The sequence below is a fragment of the Frankliniella occidentalis genome, unplaced genomic scaffold, assembly GCF_000697945.3.
Source record: "Frankliniella occidentalis isolate FOCC.00 unplaced genomic scaffold, Focc_3.1 Scaffold147, whole genome shotgun sequence".
Classification (NCBI taxonomy): domain Eukaryota; kingdom Metazoa; phylum Arthropoda; class Insecta; order Thysanoptera; family Thripidae; genus Frankliniella; species Frankliniella occidentalis.
This window is the reverse complement of record NW_026267274.1, coordinates 350,317-356,236: the sequence shown is the minus strand read 5'-3', so window position 1 is coordinate 356,236 and position 5,920 is coordinate 350,317.

The following is a 5,920-nucleotide window of genomic DNA, read 5'->3' as shown; positions in this document are numbered from 1 at the left end:
CGCCCCCAACTACCTCCTCTCACCCGCCTCCTGCTCACTTGCGTGCGGGCCACGGCGGGTACCGCGAGTCCGCGAGTCTCTCTCTCTTTTCTCTCCCTCTCTCTCCCTCTCTCCCTCTCTCTCCAACGCTCTCTCTCTTCCCCTCTCAGCTCGCCTTTGGCCCGTTGTCTGGAATGTTATCTCTCTCGGAGTGCGGCGGTGTGGCGCGGTGTGGCGCGGAGTGGCGCGGCGTAGCGGCAAAGACCTCAAACTGAGGATTAGCAACAACAGCTCTGCCAAGTGCATGGCCGCCGAGCTCTGCCGGTTTGTATATCCCCCTGCTCCCCCGCTCTGTCGGGGCCGCGGCGCTGCGCTCTGTCCCCTGCTGCTGCTCTACTGTGGAAGAACAATAATTATTGTTCTACTCATGAACCAGACTGACGGAACAACAATGTGCACGCCAGGCCGAGGGAGCAATAACTGGGGGAATTATGTGTACACGTACACCGGCCGGGGAATCGGTGGGTATCAATGAGAATCACGGCGAAAATCAGTGTGGTTACCAACAGGAACTCCGGGATTCCGGGAACCATAGGTGTTATTGCCCACTCCCCCCACCCCTAGGCAACGTTTCGAGTAATTCAGAGAACGCGTCCATTCGCTGACGGTCGTCGACCTGATATCACCGGTCACCGGTCGGCTCCTGCGGACGCGGAGGCCGGCCGGCCCCCCGCACCGCGACCCCCCGACACATTCCCCTTAGATTTGTTCGCGTCCTCACAGCCATGGAGTGCGCTGCGCGGCGCCACAACTCATCGCCATGTCCCGCTCGTATTTACTACCCTGGCGCGGCGTGATGCGCGGCGCGGGGTGTTTTGTTTGGACTGTGTTTGCGGAGCGCAGATTTGTTATCCCCCCCCCGCCTACTCTGCTTTTCCCTTTTGCCCGTCATTCTGCTTCGAAAAAGCTATCGAGCGGGCTTATGCATATAAGAGCCGGGCGTTTGTTTGTTTGTTTGTTTGTTTGTTTGTTTGTTTGTTTGTTTGTTTGTTTGTTTGTTTGTTTGTTTGTTTGTTTGTTTGTTCTGCACCGTGAAAAATATATGTTGCGAATTTATGACAGCCCAATCGTGCTCGTCGATGAATTACAGTTTAACACGTTGTGCTCTTGTAATTTTACAACTTCAAATTGTAATTTTACGACACGCTTCATGGGAGTTGTTTCCGTAAAACCTTCAATTTCTTTTTTTCACAGTGATGGACACTGGGCACCAAAATACCTATTTTTCTGAAACCCCACATTTGCGGAGTGAAATGAGGTAGGGAAAATAGAGTAGGTCGAGTAAGAAATCCATCTGTTCAGCAATACTAGAAAGAGAACGCTCTTTATTAAGTTCTCGGCACAGCAGAACCCTCCTTAATTGTTCTTCCGCAAACGGGGGAGCTGCTACCATAATCATTCTGCTGGTTGCACAAACTTTTGCATGTCTTATTCGCACAACACAATGCATAGGGGTTAGTTTGCGGGTCTGCTCCGCTTGTGCTCTCTCTATCGCTCATTCCCTCGCTCTGTATTGGCTCGGGCGGGTCGCTCCTAACTATCTCCGATGATCGCCAACAGACACATTAACAGTAAAGAGCAGGGCGAAATACTTTGGAAATTCCAACCTGCATAGCGATAGTTAGTCTCTGCTAGGTGTAGCAGCAACCAGTAGTAGAACTTTCGAAATGCAGGCGGGAGAGGAGAGAAGAGAGGTGAGCGGGAGAGAGAAGTAACGGGATGAGCAGAAGAGCAGGGGACTCTGCTTCTCTAGCCGCCGGGCGAATCCTGATAGAGTTACACGCGCAACCGTTAAGGATTATTGCCTTTTCGTTTGGAGTGCTGTGTGGCTTGCTCGCTTTTTCTCAATCCTCACCCCTCTTCGCTCCCCCGCTCTTTTGCTCTCTCTCTCTCTCTCTTCCTCTTATAGTTCTGTCCTATACCGCCCCCCCCCCCACCTCCCCAACTCTTTCACCCGTTCACTTCCGGCCGATAGGAGAGGAGCAGGATAGAGGTCCTGGCAGTGGCGCGCGCACAGACACAGACACACACGCACACAGGGAGAGAGAGACACACACACAGTCACTGTCGCTCGCAATAAGTCACAGCCGCGCCATTTGTCCCGCCGTTGCCGTACCGTCGCCATCTTACAGTGGCGCGCCCTGGCCGCGCTCTGACCCCCTCCCCTCATCCACCCTTCTCCCCCTCCCCCCTCCCGCTGCGCGCGGCGCACCGGGAAGTGCTGCCCTAGGATAGCGCCTTACTAGGTGGGCCAGCCCGCCGAACACGCCTGCGTTGCGGGAGTGCCCGCCTGCCAGGGGCTCCCTGGCGGGCCAGCACCGTGCTGGGTGGGCCAGCCCGCCGAACACGCCTGCGTGGCGGGAGTGCCCGCCTGCCAGGGGCTCCCGGCCGGGCCAGCATTGTGCTGAGCAGGCCAGCCCGCCGAGCACCGAGCCGATCTAACCTCAGCGAGGCTCGAATTCAGAACTCGATTCTACCATGACTTCCTTTCTCACCCTTCTTTGCCACTGTATGTCTGTCCGTTTGTCTGTCTGCCTGTCTGTCTTTTTGTCTGTCCGTCTCTTCTCTTTCCTTTTCCTCCGCAAAGTGCGCTCCTGCTGTTTTTCGTTTTGCATTTTTATTCGAGGGCGGACCGGGGGCCGCAGGGCCAGGCAGACGCGGCTCGGTTTCACCGCGGGGCTAAGAGCCAGCCTTTATGCCCCCGTGCCCGCGCCCCACCCCGCTCCTGCTGTGCAAATGGCTGGGCCGCAACAACGGCTGATGCACTCGTGTGTTGCGCAGCAGCAAAGTTGGATGGGGTCCGCGGCGGCCCGGGGCGGCCGCGTGCCCGCCCTTGCCCCTCCTATATGGTGCCGCACCCCACCGAGTGGTCCCCGCCCCGCCCCCTCTGCCTCGCCCCGCCCCGCCAGTACGACCGTGGCCGTGTTGATGTGAGGTAAACGGACCAGAAAAAAAAGGCACAACGAGGAAAATCCCTGCAGCAGCAGCAGCCGGTGTGCGGGCGTAAGCCCCCGGTCCATTATGGCACCGTTCGGCCCCTTGGCGAGGCGGGACGCGGCGGGGCGCAGCGGGGTGGGGCGGGCAGCGGCCGCCGGCTGGCGGGCTGTAGGGTAGGCTTACCGGGAGGGCGATTCCCATCGCGACGGCCGCCGGCCTGTCTTAAATAAACACAACGGTGCGCTGCGCTGCACTTTGCCGTGCGCGGCGTAAAGCCGCCCCCCTTTGGGGAGGTCCGGGGCAGCAGCCCCAGCAGCCCCCCATCCGGACCGCAGCGGTGCAGCGCAGCGCCACGCCACGCCAAGCGGCGGGGACAAAAGCACTGCTACCGACTGCCCGAGCAGGTTGGGTTGGCGGCACGGCAACACGCTGGTTGTGCAGCCCCGTCGATGGGGGGTGATTTTTAGAGAAGCGAGGGGGTAGCGGCAAGGGAGGGTAGTATTGCAGAAGGCAGAAAAGAGCCTCACAAAAGCTCTTTTGTATCCAATCAGCGCGCTAACCCATGCACACAGACGTAGACGCACAAACAGGAAAACAGTGAGAGTGAGAGAAAGAGAGAGAGAGGTACAAACGAACAGGTATACATAGACAAACAGACAGGCGAACGGACGGAACGACAGACGGAGAGACAGAGACACAACCCTCTCCACTCACTCTATTGAGGACATGACGGCGACGCCAAACAAGGTGGAAAGCTCTTGCTCTCCTTTGCGGGAAAGGAGTAGCAGCAGTACGGCGCACAGGAAGGGATAGAGAGAGAGAGAGAGAGAGAGAGAGAGAGAGAGAGAGAGAGAGAGAGCTGAAAAGGGGGGATGAGGTGGGCAAGGGGGAAGAGAGGCATCCGGTCCGGAATGAGGATCTCAGAGAGAGTAAAGTGGTGGGGCCGGGCTGCTGCTGTACAGAGGCACGCTGTAGGAGAAGCAGCAGCAGCAGCAGCAGCACAAAATCAGGCGAAAAGATGCTGCTACTGCTGCGGAGCGTGCGGAGCAAGGGCATTGGCGGGGCGTGGCTTAGCGTGGCGGGCTGCCATATCCCCTGCTGCCCTTCTCCTCACCTCCTCTCTCCTCGCTTCTTCTCTCTCCCGCGCCCTTCTCTGCCTCCCCGATCGCTCTCCCTCGCACACATATACACGCGAGCGCACACACCGCCTTGCTTAAAAGATTAACCGGGCTGGTCCGGCCGGGCCGTGCCGCCCGCCGCCACCGCCTTCGCCTTTTGTTAAATGGGACGCAATGGACTGTTCGGCCTGGTCCGTGACCGCGCCGAGGCTGCGCCAGCCGTTACAGCACACACCTCCGCTACAATAAAGAGGGAGTACGCGCCGACTACTGCTCTTGTCAAAGAAACCAAACTGGTCTTTGAGAAGGCTGCCCTTTATTACGAAGCAGAAAAATATTGAAATACAGTGGGCATTTTAAATTTGTATATTTGTACAGCATGGTTGGAATTGAAAGAAGTATCAGTAATGTTCTTGATCTTCAATCATAAGATAAAGTCATTTGTGAACGTATTGACGTCAGGCTCTTTCTAAAAAAATCTGCACTCTTATATGGGGCACTAAGAGCATATTGTGAAGGTTGAGAGTTATAACTTGGCTTCCAGTTTAAAGAAAATAAAGCGTCACCTTTTGACAGGGAGATGTTGAGAGGGGGCCAGGTCTACAAGGGGCCCACGGCTGTTCCAGCCAGTTGCCTTACCTGAATGGCGCCGGTGGGGCGGGGCGGGGCCGTGCTCACCCTCTTAGGCCGTGGGGGGGCTGCGCAGGGGCAGCGGGGGTTGATGCCTGCTGGGTTTTAGGGAGGTTGCCTGGCGGGTTGCCTATGGGGTTTGCTCGGAGAGTCGTGTGCCGAGCCAAGCCAGCACAGGCTCGGCTCGGCGGACGGCAACCCGTCCCGGCACGGCGAGCAGGGTTCGGGGGTCGGGTGCGGCGCGGGATGGTTGTGGGACCGGGATGTGGTTGGAGAAGGGAAAGGGGGTGGGGGTGGGTGTGAAGGGTTGTGTACTGGAGTGCTGTTAGGGCGGAGAGAGAGAGAGAGAGGTGGGGAACAGAGCGAGTCAAGACTGGAGACATCATTTAGCATGTGTGATTTTGGAGTGTGCGGGGGCGCAGGCACAGCCCGACGGGCTAAAGCCGCATACCGCAAGCGCGTCATCTCCACTCTCAGAGAGAGAGAGAGAGAGAGAGAGAGAGAGAGAGAGAGAGAGAGAGAGAGAGAGAGAGAGAGAGAGAGGGGGGGGGGGGGGGGGTGGCTCGAGGTCGGCCTAGCCTGTCCGCCACGTGGTGGTCGGGCTGTAGGTCCGCGACTTGACCGCAGCCACGCCAGGCCAGGCAGAGGGACCTCCTCGGCCGGGCCGCCAACGCCGCTAGCCCTCCGCAGGCGCCGCTTGTGCCGAGCTGTTTAGCACCCCACCTCCTCCCCCAAGCCGGCCGGACATAGCTGCGGCCTCGTGCTAGGCCGTAATGACAGCGGTTCCCTCCAACACTCCTGGGGTAGGCCCGAACTCTATACCTCTTTAACTTAATCACCTTACCGGTTTGAGACGGACTTTAGGCTACTGGACAAGATCGCTCGATGATGCAATCCACAATCCTTTCGTGAATGCACTCAGCATTATACTTGACCTCGTTATCGCGAGCACGCCGGGTTTTTCGAGCTTATGATGCAACATGATGTTCGGGCTGAAATTTCTGGATTGAAACGCGTCCCGGTTCTTGTTTCCCTGCGAAAATCAACGTATACTCTGAATATTTCGTATTTCGAGCTTTCGAACGGTAAACACTTACTTGTACACACTAAATCCTTGCACTTTGTTGTGCATAAAACTTGCAGAATTTCATACAGCCATATGCACAATTTTATGCATAACAATGTACAATGTGTGC